The sequence below is a fragment of the Diceros bicornis genome, chromosome 8, assembly GCF_020826845.1.
Source record: "Diceros bicornis minor isolate mBicDic1 chromosome 8, mDicBic1.mat.cur, whole genome shotgun sequence".
In the NCBI taxonomy this organism is placed as follows: domain Eukaryota; kingdom Metazoa; phylum Chordata; class Mammalia; order Perissodactyla; family Rhinocerotidae; genus Diceros; species Diceros bicornis.
The window spans coordinates 7,610,519-7,626,564 of record NC_080747.1 but is presented as its reverse complement, the minus strand read 5'-3'; the positions used below and the strand labels follow the sequence as shown (position 1 = coordinate 7,626,564).

At 42.9% G+C, this 16,046-nt stretch overlaps 1 protein-coding gene and 1 non-coding gene across 4 annotated transcripts in view; both read left to right on the top strand.

The window, feature by feature from the left end:
• Positions 1-13,625: 13,625 nt before the first annotated feature.
• LOC131409883 (small nucleolar RNA SNORD66) lies at positions 13,626-13,688 on the top strand. Its single transcript, XR_009221070.1, has one exon. It is a non-coding gene; the product is annotated as a small nucleolar RNA SNORD66 (small nucleolar RNA).
• Positions 13,689-15,734: 2,046 nt separating this feature from the next.
• SLC2A9 (solute carrier family 2 member 9) overlaps positions 15,735-16,046 on the top strand; it is a 261,777-nt gene continuing 261,465 nt past the window's right edge. For 2 of the 3 annotated variants that reach the window (XM_058546729.1, XM_058546726.1), the window contains exon 1: positions 15,736-16,009. The gene's annotated coding sequence lies outside the window, so the exon portion shown is untranslated. Of the gene's footprint in view, positions 16,010-16,046 lie in introns of all 3 variants that reach the window. The other variant, XM_058546727.1, reaches the window with a different exon arrangement.

Genomic DNA, 16,046 nt, shown 5'->3' with positions numbered 1-16,046 from the left:
CCTCGAGGCTTCACCTGTGGTGGGGAGGGGCCGTACCTTTGTGCACACCAACCTCTTTTCCTTTTGCAGACCAGCTCTGGTTATCTGGAACAGTCATAAGGATTCCAGGACCTTGTTGGGCTCCCTGGAACCCTGCCTTGATCTGAAATTGATCAGCAATGCCCAGCAAGGACCAACCTGGAGGCAGGTGACATGCACCTCCTATCTTGCTTATCTGCCCAGCTCAAGGTGGAGCACAGACCCGGGACCCGCCCTAGAGAGGCAAGGTGGTGGGAAGAAAGCTGGACTAAGTCAGGGATCTGGGATCCTGTCCCAGCTCTGCCACTTGAGGGCGTGACCTCAGGACAAGTCACCTAGCCTCTCCAAGCCTTTCTCTTTGTTGGTAAGATGAAGTTCAACTAGAAGAATATTAGCTTCTATGGACCTCTGGGGGTGTATAACAAAGTCTGTTTCCATCAGAGCACAGCCCTTTTTAAATGATCGTGGAGATAACGTGCATTTGAACAGTTTGATCAATTTTTGAAAGTGCATCTGTGTGCGTGCATGTGCTGAATATGAGGATGTGCTGGAATTGGATCCGATGCAAAAGAAAATTTTCATGTTTACTGCTGATCACTGCGTTAATGTAATTGTTTTGATCACCAGACCAACCAACTGTTGGGCATAAAACTACTTCTCCAAGTGATTTCTGTATTGGAAAAGGGTCTTGGGTCCAACCTTATATGAATGTGCCGTGTGTGTGTGTGTGTGTGTGTGTGTGAACCTGAGCCTGTTAGAGCTTCGTATCTCCCACCTGGACCTCTGAGCACGGGGCCCCCTTTGTGATATACACCAGCACAATGACCCGTGGTGCTCTCGACACTTGAAAATTATTGAAGACCCCAAAGAGCTTTTGATTATGTGGATTATATCTATCGATATGTACTGTACTAGAAATTGAAAACCAAGGAAAAATTTAAATAGTTACTAATGTATTTAAAAGTAACAATTATAAACCCATTACATGTTAGCACACCTTTAAGAAAAATATTTTCCGAAACCTAAAAAAAAAAAAAAAAAATAGAAGAGTGGCATTGTTTTATCTTTTGGAAAATCTCTTTAATGTCTGGCTTCTCCAAACTGTGGAATACGTCTTTGAGTTGAAGTATATGAAGAAAATCTGGCCTTACACAGATACACAGTTGGAAAACGGACAACTATTTGAATAGTGTTTTCAGAGAATTGTGGGTATTCATCTTTGACAGTATACCAAAACTTGACAAGTGGAAATTTCTTAAAGGTTAATTGCACTGTGGAATCTGAAACCATTATCAATGAACTTTTTGTACTCTGTTATATTAAAATCCACTTTGAATGCATCTTTGATCCATGCATAATTTTGTAACATTCTTTGACTCTTAGAAAAATACCAATTCATTGAATTGTGCAGATCTTTCAAATGCTAACACATTATATAGAATATCAAAAAAATCGCAAATGTTCAGATCACCACCAACCTCACCAGAAACGCCATTAACTACTAGGAAGCTGTAAGCCCCTAAACTTTGGTTTTTTAAACTGTGTCATTGTTGGGCCGGCCCCGTGGCTTAGCGGTTAAGTGCGCATGCTCCGCTACTGGCGGCCTGGGTTCGGATCCCAGGCGCGCACCGACGCACCGCTTCTCCGGCCATGCTGAGGCCGCGTCCCACATACAGCAACTAGAAGGATGTGCAACTATGACATACAACTATCTACTGGGGCTTTGGGATTAAAAAAAAAGGAGGAGGATTGGCAATAGATGTTAGCTCAGAGCTGGTCTTCCTCAGCACAAAGAGGAGGATGAGCATGGATGTTAGCTCAGGGCTGATCTTTCTCAAAAAAAAAAAAAAAAAGGAAGTTGTAAACTATGTCATTGTTTACACTGATGATACACTTGAGCTTAGAACATACTTTTTTTTTTTTTTTAGGAAGATTGGCCCTGAGCTAACATCTGTTGCCAATATTCCTCTATTTCTTTTTTCTCCCCAAAGCCCCAGTACATAGTTGTATATCCTAGCTGTAGGTCCTTCTAGTTCTTCTATGTGGGACGCCACCTCAGCATGGCGTGATGAGTGGTGAGCAGGTCTGCGCCCAGGATCCGACCCGGTGAATCCCCAGGCCGCTGAAGCGGAACGTGCAAACCCAACGGCTGTGCCACTGGGCTGGCCCCCAAGAGCGTACTATTTTTAACTAAGAAATATCCTGCTTAACACTTTTATAAATTGGCGTTCTATGGAATTTTTATTTATATAAATAGCTTTACTGAAAAAAGTTTGACAACCACTGGATAGATAATCTTTAAACAGCAATAATTTCTTACTTTATTGTAGAATAAAAAACAAATTTCAAATTTCCTGATGATTATTTAGGTCCAGACAGAAGGTTTCTAATTTTTAACCTTTAATAATTTCTCTTTTATTCAAGGGGAAAAAAGTTCCCGGGAAGCAAAGCACTGCCTTTTCTGCTCTCACCCCCAGCACTGAGGAAATGGTTCCATGACACAAATATAATTATTTCTTCATTTTAAAGTAAGGACATAATTATTGTGCTGGGTAAAAAATAAATTGAAAAAAATAAAAATAAAGGCTGCTTCCAGGGAATTTGGAAATCCACTCAGGGCCTCCCTTGGATCACCTCCCTCTTCTGACAGTTTCCTTCACTCAGTTCCACAGCATGATTTGGAGGGAGGGATGCCAGGCCAGAAATGAGGATGCCTGGATTCCAGGCTCTTCTCGCCATTCACCAGCTGGGCAACTTTCACCTCAGACAAATCGTCTCCCTGGTTCCCAATTTCTCCATTTGTTGATTCACTTCTTTATTCAAAGACAGTTGCTGTTTTTTGAGCATTATGCCCAGTATCGTGTTAGGGGCTAGGGAAAAGAGAATTAAAAATAATAATATTGAGCCAGCCCTGATGGCCTAGTGGTTAAAGATCGGCACACTATGCTTTGGTGGCCCCAGTTCGGTTCCCTGGGCGTGGAACCACACCACTCTTCTGTCAGTTGCCATGCTGTGGCAGTGGCTCACATAGAAGAACTAGAAGGACTTACAACTAGAATATACAACTATGTACTGGAGCTTTGGGGAGGAAAAAAAAGAGAGAGAGAGGGGAAGATTGGCAACAGATGTTAGCTCATGGTGAATCTTTCCCAGCAAAAAAAAAATTAAAAAAATGATATTAGCTACTACTCTTCACTGGGGGCCAAGTAAAGTGTAGACAATGCACTGTGCACTTCACAGATATTTGGGTTCACCATATAAAATACAGGAGACCCAGTTACATCCGAATCTCAGAGAAGCAACAAATAATTTTTTAATACAATTATATCCCAAATACTGCACAGACATACACTAAAAAAGAAAATCACTGTTGATCTGAAATTCAAATATAACTGGGCATCCTGTACTTTTTTGCTAAATCTGGCAAACCCTACATATATTGTTATTTCACTTAATTCTCACAATAGTCCCATGTGGTGTGGGTGTCATCCCCATGTAACAGCTGCTGAAACCGAGCATTATCAGCTGGGTAATTTTGGGCAAATGATCGAACTCCTGCAGAGAGTAGAATATAGCCCAGAAATTGGGTCTTCCCAACACTGCGTGTTTGCTGGAAGTTCTTTGTTATGTTAGAGTGCAGAATCAAGACCAAAGTGTAGGAGACAGGGAGACAAATTGCAGTTCTACAGTGGGATGGGCCGCCTTTGAAGCAGTGAGCAGCACATCCCTGTTTGTGTGCAGGAAATGGATGGCAGCTCAAAGGGTTAACTAAGATATTTGAGTGAAGGACTATTTGGAGAGGTGTGGGTGGGATTAAGGAAATCATGGAGGGGTGGTGAAGCACCCAGGAACCAGCTCAGCAGGACTCTGGGCCTGAAGGCGCACAGGGAGACGCTAGTACCAGTACCCCACTGGGGCGGTGGTCGGGGACAGGAGTTGGTACTCTTGGTGCCTGCAATTGGCCAAACCCAACAGGAGCCAGAGGGCCTGGTTCCTCTCTTCCCCACGTCTGTGACTGTCTCCCTTGGCAACTGCCTTCAGGTGCTCAGCCAGGACAAAGCAACCAGTGACTAACAGATGAGGCAGTCCTGTGTACACTGCCATGAAACCGTCATTGTCCCAGCTCCCATCCTTTGGCTCTACCATCTTCAAATTGTATCTTCCGTTCTCATGCTGTTGCCTTGTTATTCCATTTTGGCAGCTCTCCCTCCAGTGTCATATCTGCCTTCTGGGAAGGAAGACAAAGAAGGGATGAAGGAAGAGGAAGAGATCGTCCTTATATCAAGGAAACAAAACTTTTCCCTGGAAGGACTGCTGACTTTCAGTTGGATCTCATTAACCAGAATGGGGCCACTGCTTGGTGTAAGGAACACTGGGGAGTGTAGTGTCTTGGCAGGACACACTGCTACCCTGAACAAAATTGGCTGAGCCAGTTTGTGCTTCTCAAACCTCAGATGGTCCCTATGTTTCCCAGCCTCCACCCTGTGACTACGTGGGGGAGCGTGGGGCACTTCCAGGCAGAGGTGGTTAAGGGCAGTGTGTTTCCTCCCTCTCTCTGTCCCCACCCCTAACCTTGGAGACCATATATTCCAGAAAGGCTTGGCCTTAGAGGGAGGAGGACCACCGGACTCGCGGCAGACTGTGGTGTGAGCAAGAAACAAACCCTTTATCCATCCATCCGCTGAGATTTCATTGTTTGGTCCCACAGCAGAGCCTATCCTAACCTGACATACGCAGAAAGAAAAAAGAATGGGATGCATATGGGGGCCATGAGTAGTGTCTACCACAGTGTGCCTCGATTTCCACATCTGTAAAATGGGGATGATAATGGTACACATCTCATTGGGGCGTGTAGGGACTACATGAGATACTCCAGGTGAAGGCCTAAGTCAGTGCTTGGCCCACAGTAAATGCAATAAATATGAGACATGATTGTTGTTGTTGTTGTTGTTGTTATAGATGTAAAAGGCAATTAGCAAACTATAAGTAATGTACACATGGTGGTTACCACTGTGAATACAGGAGACAAAATTAGTACCCAACTAATGATAATATACAACAAACAGTGACCCATGTCCCAGGAGGAGCCCAGGGAGAATTCAGAGGAGGAAAATCAGGGCAGGCTTCCTGGAGCAGGTGGTCTCTCGAGGCTGGGGAGGATGCTTTCAGAAAACGAAACAGACCTCAGGATGTGACATTCCTGGAAAATCTCCACGGCTGGGTTTAATATCATTTAATATTCTTGCTTGGATTCAATAATTCATTACTTCTATGGAGATAATTCTAAACCTCTCATTATTTGATACAAAACATCTCTCTTTTTTCTATTCTTGTATTAAGTCCTAGATTTCTGTGAGTCTGCTGTTTTCTGACTTATCCCTGGCTATCATAATCCTGTCTAAAATCCTAAAATCCAGGACCATTGGCATCTAGTAGGAAGCAGGAACTGAGGGAAGGTAAGGAGTTTTTTCACAGGTTTATTGTGAGACAAGACTCTGAGGCATGCCATGGCTCAGAGAATCTCGTTAGGTCATCACGAGAGTTGGGGCATTGACCCTCAACCATTGTTGAGGTGGAAGTTGGGGGCCACCCCATTACCATCCTGCCCCTACCTGACAAGGCAAAGACCTTGTCACCACAGAAGTGTTCCTGCTAGGCGACTCATGGTTTACTATCAATTAATTAATTCTTAATTTAGCATCATATTAATAATTAAAATCAATGCCTTTGTTAATTATTAATAAATATTAATATAAATTAATATAGTTAATAGAATTCAGTTAAATTAATAATTAACTAATTAATTTTGAGAGGGCAAAAAAGAACCTTGGCAGCAATTGGCTGAATAGGTTCCGAGACTTTAGAAACCATGTGCCAAGAAGGGATCTTCTTGTCCAGGGAGCCAGACTGGTTCCAGTGACCCTGAATTGGGCCTTTTAGTTTGGATTCTCTTGCAGCATTTTGTGATTGTATAGTATCTGATCTGGACAATGACCATTCTAAAGAGGGAGGAGGATAAAAACCTCTTTCCCCATCATACTAGTATCTTCCCTGTAAATGGCTACTACAGTTTGCACAGCCAAAGCTGTTCAGTCAGTTCCCAGTACAAAGTTGACAGTCCTCACAGGCCCTGGGGGGCGAGTCAGCGTCATCCTTACCACTTTTCAGGCGTGGGGAATGGCATTGAGGGCAGCTGGGTCCAGAGTGACTCACTACACAGGGGGCGTGGGGCGGCTGTGAGACAAGCCTCGGTCCCAGCTGGGCGTCCCTGCGGGCGCGTCTTATGACTGCTGCCGTAGGACAGACAGACTTTGAAGGGTCTTCAATAAGCAGAGGAAAGAGACCTCAGGACTTTCCTTGGGGGGTTGGGGGAATAAAGGAGACCACAGGTGGACAAATTCACCTTGAAGCAAGCAGATACCAGCTGAGTTGCCAGTATAAATAGTACTGCATTCCCAGGACCTGCCTTCAATATCAGATGCTGGTTAGAAGAACGGCTCTGAGTCCTGGATGTGCTTCTCACCTACTGAGCAATCTTGGACAAGTTAACTGTGCATGCTGAGCCTCTATGTATGAAGTGGTATAAATCCCCCTCCTATATATTCCACGGAGGCAGTGAGATGCAAGGAAGCCGGATTTGGGGTGACTTTTATTTCATAGTGTTTGAAGTACAAATGCAAGGAACAACTTGCTGAGGACTTAATCCAGGGCTTGTATTCTTGTATAATAAATAAGTTAATTTCAAATAGTACAACCTTCACAGAAAATCATGTCATGTATCCCTCGCCCCCCAAAAAAAGATATATTTTTTTAAGGAATATTGGCTGGAACCATCAATGTGGCCACATGGAGAGCAAGATAGGAATTTACATGTGGAGACTTGACACTATCTCATCAGCAATTGATATAATCATCAGCTTACTTTCTTCTCATCTAATCACAAATTTGTCTAAATGGCACCCCAAGGAATGCTTGGAGACGTTATTTTTTAAGAGATTTGGGAAAGGTCACATTCTGAGTGCTCCAGGGAGAACCACACACGGTGCCGTTATCTCCTGAATTCTTTCTTACCTCCATGTCATTTGTGGTACGTGAAGTCAGGTCAAGCAAGGTACCCCAAATAACTTGGGTTTTTGGCAATTATGCCTTTAATTCCTTGCTTTTTTCTTCCTTCATTTTTTCTTCCTTCCTTTTTTCTTCCTTCCTTTTTTCTTCCTTCCTTCCTTCCTTCTTTCCTTCCTTCCTTCCTTCCTTCCTTCCTTCCTTCCTTCCTTCCTTCTTTCTTTTCCATTATAGTGTCTAGTTCAGCGGATTTGGAAACAATGTTGACAATATTTGAAAGTCACAAAGCTCTGTTCATCAAAATGAAGCCAATAGTCAGGTTTGGCCAAATTAAAAGACCACCATCCACAATCTTTGGCCCGGGAGAAAAGCTGCCTTTGTCATTGTCTCAGCCACAAAATGCAAACACATTTCTGGGTTTAGTTGACATGTCCTATAGAAATGCCACCCATTTCTTCACTTTCTGACACACAGATGGACCTTTTCTTTGGCTTTTGCTGGTATAACCTGAAAATCTTCTCTAAGTGGTCCTCATCCATTTCAGTTTTTCAATCTCGCTTTTAACTGGAGCAAATTTCTCAATGGCAGCTTTTGCTGCCACCAGTTTGTAGAGAGTGATGTCAATACCAGCCCTATGGCAGACCGCTTCCTTCCATCAGGCTCCCTCAACCTCTGCACTAGTAGCAGTTGGGACGGGACAATTCTTTGTTGTGGGAGCCATCTTGTACATGGCAGGAGGTTTGGCAGCGTCCCCGGTCTCTACACACTAGATGCCAGTAGCGTCCCCTTCCCCAGTTGCGACCACCAAAAATATCTCTAGACGTTGCTAATTCAGACAAGAAGTGTCCCTTTTTATTTTGAAAGAGGTAGGGGATTTTTGTTAGGTAGAAGACCTTTACAATGCCATGATCCTAATAGCTTAATTTTCTTAAACAGAACGTGAACGAGATATTTGGCTTCTTCACTCCATTCATTCAGAGTCTACTCAATCATTGATTCCCTGAGATATTCAACTAAATATTCATTGGTCATCTATTATGTACCAGACAACACATTCAGTTTTGGGGACATGCTCAGCTTTGCGATAAGACAGATGTGGTTTGTCTTGTTTCACTGGGGTTACAGAGTAGCGGGGGAGACTTGAAACAAGTGAATCCAGCATAGCGGTGTTGTGGTAGAGGGCGCTCAAGGAGCTGTGGGAGCCCGAAGGAAGGACATGAGACCCGGCCTGGGGCGGGTGGGGTGGGTGGGGATTATCAGCCCGCCTTTCAGGTTTCAGGAGATCCTGAAGGTACAGAGCCTGGCTCCTTTAATACCCACCCCGACTCCTCCTGCCTGCCTCCCTGCAGAAGCCCTTCTCCCATATCCGGAGACCTGCGGTTGTCTCTGGTTTCTGAGGCCCCTGGTTGTAGTGCTCACCTGAAAACAGCAGAGAGCAGCTTGAGATCACGGCTGGGCAAGGCTGAGCCAACCTGCTGGAAGCGCTGGAGCCAGGACGGATAACTGGCTCCTGGCAGAGGGACCAAGGAGGCAGAGCCTGGCCAACACACCAGGCTGGCCTCCTTCCTAGCCTCCGCCAGCAGGAAGCCCTGTTTCCTGGACTTCTGACCTCAGAGAAGCTGGCTGGGTCTGTGTTGAAATGGCCTCCCATATAAAGTGGAGGAAGATGGGCACAGATGTTAGCCCAGGGCCGTCTTCCTCAGCAAAAAAAGAGGAGGACTGGCGGATGTTAGCTCAGGGCTGATCTCCTCACACACAAAAAAATAAAATAAAAATAAAACATGCAGAAGGTACAGTCGCTCCCCACAGGGATAACCCAATGTTCCAAACAGACCCTTTTTTACCAGCAAATAAATGGACTTTATTCTAGCTTGTGAGGGGCATGGTGGATGAGGCTTCTCATCTTCCTGGCCCTACCAAAGCTCCATGTTCTCAGCTCCTTTCTCTCGGGCAAAAGAGGTAAATTTCAAAGATTTGTTCCAGAGAGGTGCTAATGGATGGTATTAATTTAATTTCTCATGTTCTCCTCTTCCCCAAATCTCCTAGCTGGTATCTCACTCTTCCTAGCTGGAGGAGTGTAAGGGAGCTCTTCTCCACACGAACCCCAAAAAAGAGTGAACTAAAAGGAAGGTGTTTGCTTACATAATGGGGCTTTTGGCTAATAGCGTTTCTCAAAGTGTGGCCCAAGACCACCTGCATCAGAAACTCCTTATAAACGTACAGATTTCCTCTGTGTGGCAGCGTCTACTGGAATTAAACATACACCCATCTACCCTGCAGCCTATCAACCCCATTCCTAAGTATACACAAGAGAACAGAGTATGGATGTCCAGCTAAAGCCTGGATAAGACCATCTGAGCAGCGCTGTTCAGAGGAGCCTCAAACTGGGATTTACCCACATGCCTGTCTACAGGAGAACAGAGGAACAAATTGTGGTTTATCCACATTCAGCAATAAAAGTGAATGAACTACTGATACAGATCACAATGTGGGACTCATCTCATAAACACAATGCTGAGCAGGAGACCTAGACACAAAAGAGTGAATGCTATATGGTTCCCTTTATATGATGTTCAAGAACAGATTAACTAATCTCTGTTGACAGAAATTAGAATAATGGTCCTCTGGAGTGAGTGTAGGGGTTATTGACTGGGAAGGGGCATTTCGGGTGTTGGAACTGTTCTATGTCTTGATCTAAATGGTGGTTATACAGGTATATACATATGTGAGAAAACATGTATATATAGGTATATACATAGATATGTACATAGATATATACCTATACATGGTATACCATATGGTGTACTATGATACATGAATATACCATATATGCATAGGTATATATATATGTGCATTGGGCTCTATGTTTAAGATTTATAAACTTTACTGTACATTATACACACACACGCATTTCCCAGCCTCTTTCCAGGCCTACCAAACCTCTTAGTACGGGGCCTGGGAATCTGCATTTTGCATCCCTGCCAGTGTTGATGCACACTGAAGTTTACCAGTTTGTGGATTGTGTGGGAGGTGCTTTTGTCGTCTCCCAAGTCACACCAGACCCCATTTCCTGTCTGGCTTGGAATGTTACAAGATTTTCACTGTCTCTAGAGAAGAAGATCTGCATGAGATTTCTCACCTGTTAAGATGGGGCACTAGGACCCTGTGAACAAGATTGGCACAGTCTCTACCAAGACGGAAGCCACACTCAGGGAAACACAGACAGGCAACTCTTTTCCACTTGACTTTAAAAATTGAAAACTAAAACCACCTGTCTCCATGCTTCTAACTCTTAGTGGATAAATATATATTTCAAACTTATAATCAGTCTGTACATGATTTTTGACTCTGCACTCTTCTCTCCATGTGTCATAATCCCCACGTTCAGCATTATTAACAAAAGGAGGAGACAGGAGATGTTTGCCAAGTGTCTGGAATACGCAAGGCTATTTTGTTTATGTGATTTCATTGGATCCTTAAAACAAACCTATGAGCAAAACTGAGGCTCAAAAGGATTCAGCAGCTTCCCAAAGGTACATGGCAAGGAAATGGTGCAGCTGGGACTCAACTTCGATCTGTCCCACTCCACTGGAAAATTGCTGTCGCTTTGGTGGGAATAGTCTCCTACAGGATTCCAGTCTTGTTTTTGTTTGTTTTAATTCATGGCTGTAAGAATTTATCTCTGTCATTAAAAGTGATACATAAACATAATCTTAAATATCTGCATCTTATCCAACAAGTTGGTGGATATACCGTAATTTATTTAATCATTCCCCTAATATTTACTGTTTCCATTTTTGCCAATGCAAATGTCGTCATGAACATGTTTTAACAACAAACCTTGCATTTAGGATTATCACCTTGGGATGGATTATTAAACATGGAACAACTAGAACAAAGACTATGCACACTTTTAAGACCCGGGAACAGTTTCGCCCGACTGCTCTCCAAAACCATTCTACTAATGTGCATTCCTCTCAACAGTGAGTGAGGGCCTGTCCCGTTCCAGCTGTGCCAACGTTGGCTTGACGACTGACTTCCCCTCTGATTCCCCTCTAGAATGAAGGTTGTTCACTGGTAATGTTCTGCACCTGATTAAAAAAACTGTGTCAATTAAAAAAATAAACAAATTGGCTGAGGTTGATCATTTTTAATATATTTAATAGATTTGTATTTAATATATTTATTACTTTTGAAAGAATTTCTTGGTCTTTGGAGTGTCAGTGTGAGCTCTTGAGGTAGGTATATAAAGAAACTGATGCTGTTTCATATTTGTTGTAAGTATGTTTCATAGATTATTCTTTGTCTTCGAATTTTGTTTAGGTTGGCTTCTGATAAAATGAGTTAAATCTTTATGTAGTCATATCTATCAATAAATTTCTTCATGATTTTTCATTGCTTTTAAGCTTAGAAATCTTGGAAAACATTACCAAGTCAGAGGAATATTCAACTCTGTTTTCTTTTCTTTTGTGGTTTCCCTTTTTACCTGTACATCAATTAATTAGGAGTGTGTGTATGTGTGTGTGTGTGTGCGCACATGTGTGTGCAGACACAAGGACACTGTGAGGTGAGGATTGAACTTGATATTAATTGCTAATTTATTAAAAGTCCTTTTTTAAAACCACTGTTTGTTATGTTACCCTTAATTTATATAACTTTTTAAGCACAATAGGGTCCATTTCTGGTATATTTACTCTGTTTCATCCCTCAATCCGTTCTTGCAGAAGTACCACACTGTTTTATTATTCTAGCTTTACATAGCTTCTAATATCTAACAGGAGAATCCACACACATCCCCTCTTTTGCCACATTCTACGTGTCTAGAAGCAGGTCACTGATTCTGCCCACACTCAGGAGGAATTGCACAAGCACGGGAAAGCAGATCATGGGGATTTCTTAAGGGTCTGTCTGCCCCAGGTGGCTACACGGGTGTTCATTAAATCGTTTCTTAAGTTGTGTATATAAATTACATATTTATTTGTTAGTATGTATACATAAATATATAGATATAATAGATATTTCTAAACCTACGATAGGTTTCACAATTTAAAAATTTAAAAACTGCAATGCAATCTTTTTTTGATAAATTACTTCAGATCTGAGTGTGCCCAGGTACAGCCAAGCAAAAAGAGTCTCATGGCCTCAGGTGGCAGAATCTGAAATGAAATCTGGACTGACTCTTTACTTCTGAGATAACGAAGTTGCCATGAGCTCAGAAGGAATTCTACATATTGCACCTTGAAATTTTTGAATCATTTAGAAATTACTTCAATGCTTAATTTTGATTTGAAAAAAGGAAGGAATTGTTTTAACCTATAACTAATTTGAAAAGAATTGACGTTTTTACAATGTCTACCATGGGCACAAACTACCTCTCCAAAGGTCGAATCTCCTTTAATACTCTTAATAAAGTGTGACAGTTGTATTCATTCACCTACCTTGCCTTCCTTGCCAAATTTATCTCTAGGTATTTCATGTTTTGTTCCTATTGCAAATGAGCTCTTTATTTTTAAATATGATGTCCACTGACTGTTGCTATTCACCAGGAAAATGACTGATTTTTGGACATATACCAAGTGTTTGCTAAACTTTCATATTAATTCTAAGAACTTTTATTTCTATTTTATTAGGTTTTCTAGGCACACGATGGTGACATCTGGAAACTATGTCATTTTTGTTTCCTCCTTTCCTGATTTATGTCTCCTTAAGCAAGTTCCTTAAAAAGCTTTAACCTTCAGAGTCCGATAAATCTCAGACTGTTAGCATCTGCCTTGGGAAAGTTGCTTAACCTCTCTGTGCCTCAGTTTCCTCATTTATAACCTGGGACCACCACAAAGTCTTCCTCATAGGGTTATTGTGAGGATTAGATAAACCTGCCTTTAGCACAGTGTCTGTCTCAAAGCTCAATACATGTTAGATGAAGCATAATTATTATTATATTTTAACAAGAACTTAAATAAAAACAACAGGGCAGGGATGCCCAGGTTGTTAATACCAAGCCGGGTGGCAGGAGCAGGCGTATATTGACATATGATGTGTATTGTGTCTCCTCCCTCCCAGGGACTGTGCTAGGTGCCCTCTAAGCTTCTTCTTACTAAACTCACAGCCTCATGGAGGTAAAATGGCCACCCTAGCACCCCACAATTTACTTGAAGGGAGTGGGGCCCAAGTCCAGCCTGCTTCGCTGCAAAGCCTGTGCTCATCTCTGCTGGTCCGTCCTGGGGGAGGATCAGACATCATTCAGCCCAGCGGCTCTCAACCCTGGCTGCACTTTAGGAACATCCGAGCATCTCGAACAACGTGTTGATGCCCGAGTCCCACCTCAGACCCAATGGCTTTGACTCTCTGAGGGTGGCTCTGACATCAGCATCTTTTCTAAGTGCCCCAGGTGATTGTAATGGCCAGGGCTGAGAACCACTGATGGCCCCAGTATGGCATCTAGAACATTGACATTTTAGGCAGTAATCATGGCAGCGTGGCCCCAAATTCCAGATGACCTCCACCTCATCCTCCCTCTCTTTGTCATAAATTAATTCATCCATTGCTGCCTGTGATGATGAATTTTATGTGCCAACTTGGCTGGGCCACAGTGCCCAGATATATGGGCAAACATTATTGGGGATGTTTCTGTGAAGGTGTTTTTTGGATGAGAGTTAAAATCATTACATTAAATCATTACATAAAATCACTACATTAAAATCAGTAGACCTTGAGTAAAGCAGATTGGCCTCCGTAATGTGGGTGGGCCTCATCCAACCAGCTGAAGGCTTTAAGAGAAAAAAGACTGGCCTCCCCTGAGTAAGAAGGAACTCTGCAGCAGACGGCCTTTGGACTCAGGCTGCAGCTCTTCCCTGGGTTTCCAGCCCGCTGGCCTGCCCTGCAGATTTTGGACTCGCACTTCCACAAATCACATGAGCCAATTCCTTAAAGTCTCTCTCTCTCTCTCCGTCTACATATATCTATAAATACACACACACACATATACACACACACATGCACACACACACGTATCCCATATGTTCTGTTTTTCTGGAGAACCCTAACACACTGCCATAAGCAAAATTGGTCTCTTGTTCAACACAATCGTAAATAAAGCATCCCACTCCCATTCTTCTTTGGAAAACCATGACTAGAGAATGAGGGATATAGAAGCACAGGATTTTCAGTCTAGGGGAGAATAATACAGATCACTTGTCTAACTGAAATAGAGGTGCAGAGATAGAAATAACCCTGGGGTTTATCTTCCACATATGAGTGAAATCATATGGTGTTTATTGTTCTCTGTATGGCTTACTTCGCATAACATAATGCCCTCAAGGTCCATCTGCATTGTTGCAAATGGGAGGATTTTGTCTTTTTTAATGGCTGAGTAGTATTCCATTGTATATATATTTATATCACATCTTCTTTATCCATTCATCGGTTGATGGGCACTTGGGTTGCTTCCACATCTTGGCTACTGTGAATAATGCTGCGATGACCTTAGGGGTGCAGAGATCTCTTTGTATTGTTGATTTCATGTTCTTTGGGTAAATATCCAGTAGTGGAATAGCTGGATCTTATGGTATTTCTATTTTTAATTTTTTGAGAAATCTCTGTACTGTTTTCCATAGTGGCTGCACCAGTTTGCATTCCCACCAGTAGTGTATGAGGGTTCCCTTTTCTCCACATCTTCGCCAACATTTGTTATTTTTTGTCTTGTTAATTATAGCCATTCCGACAGGTGTAAGGTGATATCTCATTGTAGTTTTGATTTGCATTTCCCTAATAGTGATGTTAAACATCTTTTCATTGCCTGTTGGCCATTTGTATGTCTTCTTTGGAAAAATGTCTGTTTTATATCCTCTGCCCATTTCTTGATCCAGTTGTTTGTTTTTTTGTTGTTGAGTTGTATGAATTCTTTATATATTTTGGAAATTAACCCTTGTCAGATATATGATTTGCAAATATTATCTCCCAGTTGGTGAGCTGTCTTTTCGTTTTGTTCGTGGTTTCCTTTGCCTTGCAGAAGCTTTTTAGTCTGATGTAGTCCCATCTGCTTATTTTTTCTTTTCTTTCCCTTGCCCGAGTAGACATGGTATTTGAAAAGATGCTGCTAACAGATTAGTGCTTACCAGAGGGGAAGGGGCTGGTGGAACGGTGGCGGGCGAAAGGGGTAAAGGGGCACACATGTATAGTGATGGATAAAAACTAGACTATTGGTGTAAGCACAATGCAGTCTATACAGAAACTGATATATAATAATGTATACTTGAAATTACACAATGTTGTAAACCAATATGACTTCAATAAAATAATTAAAAAATAAAATAAAATAAAATTACACCCGCCCCCTCCCCCCCCACTCCCCACACACACACAAAAAGAAAAAGAAATAACCCTGGGGTGATTTTGTCCCTCAGGGGACATTTAGCAGTGTCTGGAGACATTTTTGTTTTTCACCATGGGGTGGGGGGGTGCGGGAATGGGGAGGGGGGTGCGAGGTTGCTGCTGGCATGGAGTGGGCAGAGGGGCCAGGGATGCTGCAAACAATGCACAGAATTATCCGGTCTGAAGTGCAACAGTGTCAAGGTTGAGAAACCTCGGGTTAGGAGGGGGAAACACTTAGTCATCAAGGAAATTACCTCACGCCCTGAGGAAGGAGGAGGATTGCACTCAAATCAGGAAGCAGCCCTGAAGAGGCAACGAGAACCTAAGCGAGGACTGGAAAAACAGGCTTGGGGACACTTACTGAAAAGGCCTGGGGACTTCAGGGGAATTCCCGAGAGACCCGCCCTGCCTTGGAGGCGGGACCCGGAGCCCGGCCAATGGGAACGTCACGGGCCGGAGGCGTGGCTTGAATTCTGTTCCTAAGTGGCCGTGAACTCAGGAAGGAGACCTCGCTGGGGGAGTTCTGGCACCAAGTGTTAGCGCCGAGAGACCAGAGGTGGTGAGTAGCTGTCTTGTGTTTGTGGCCGCAGGGGTTG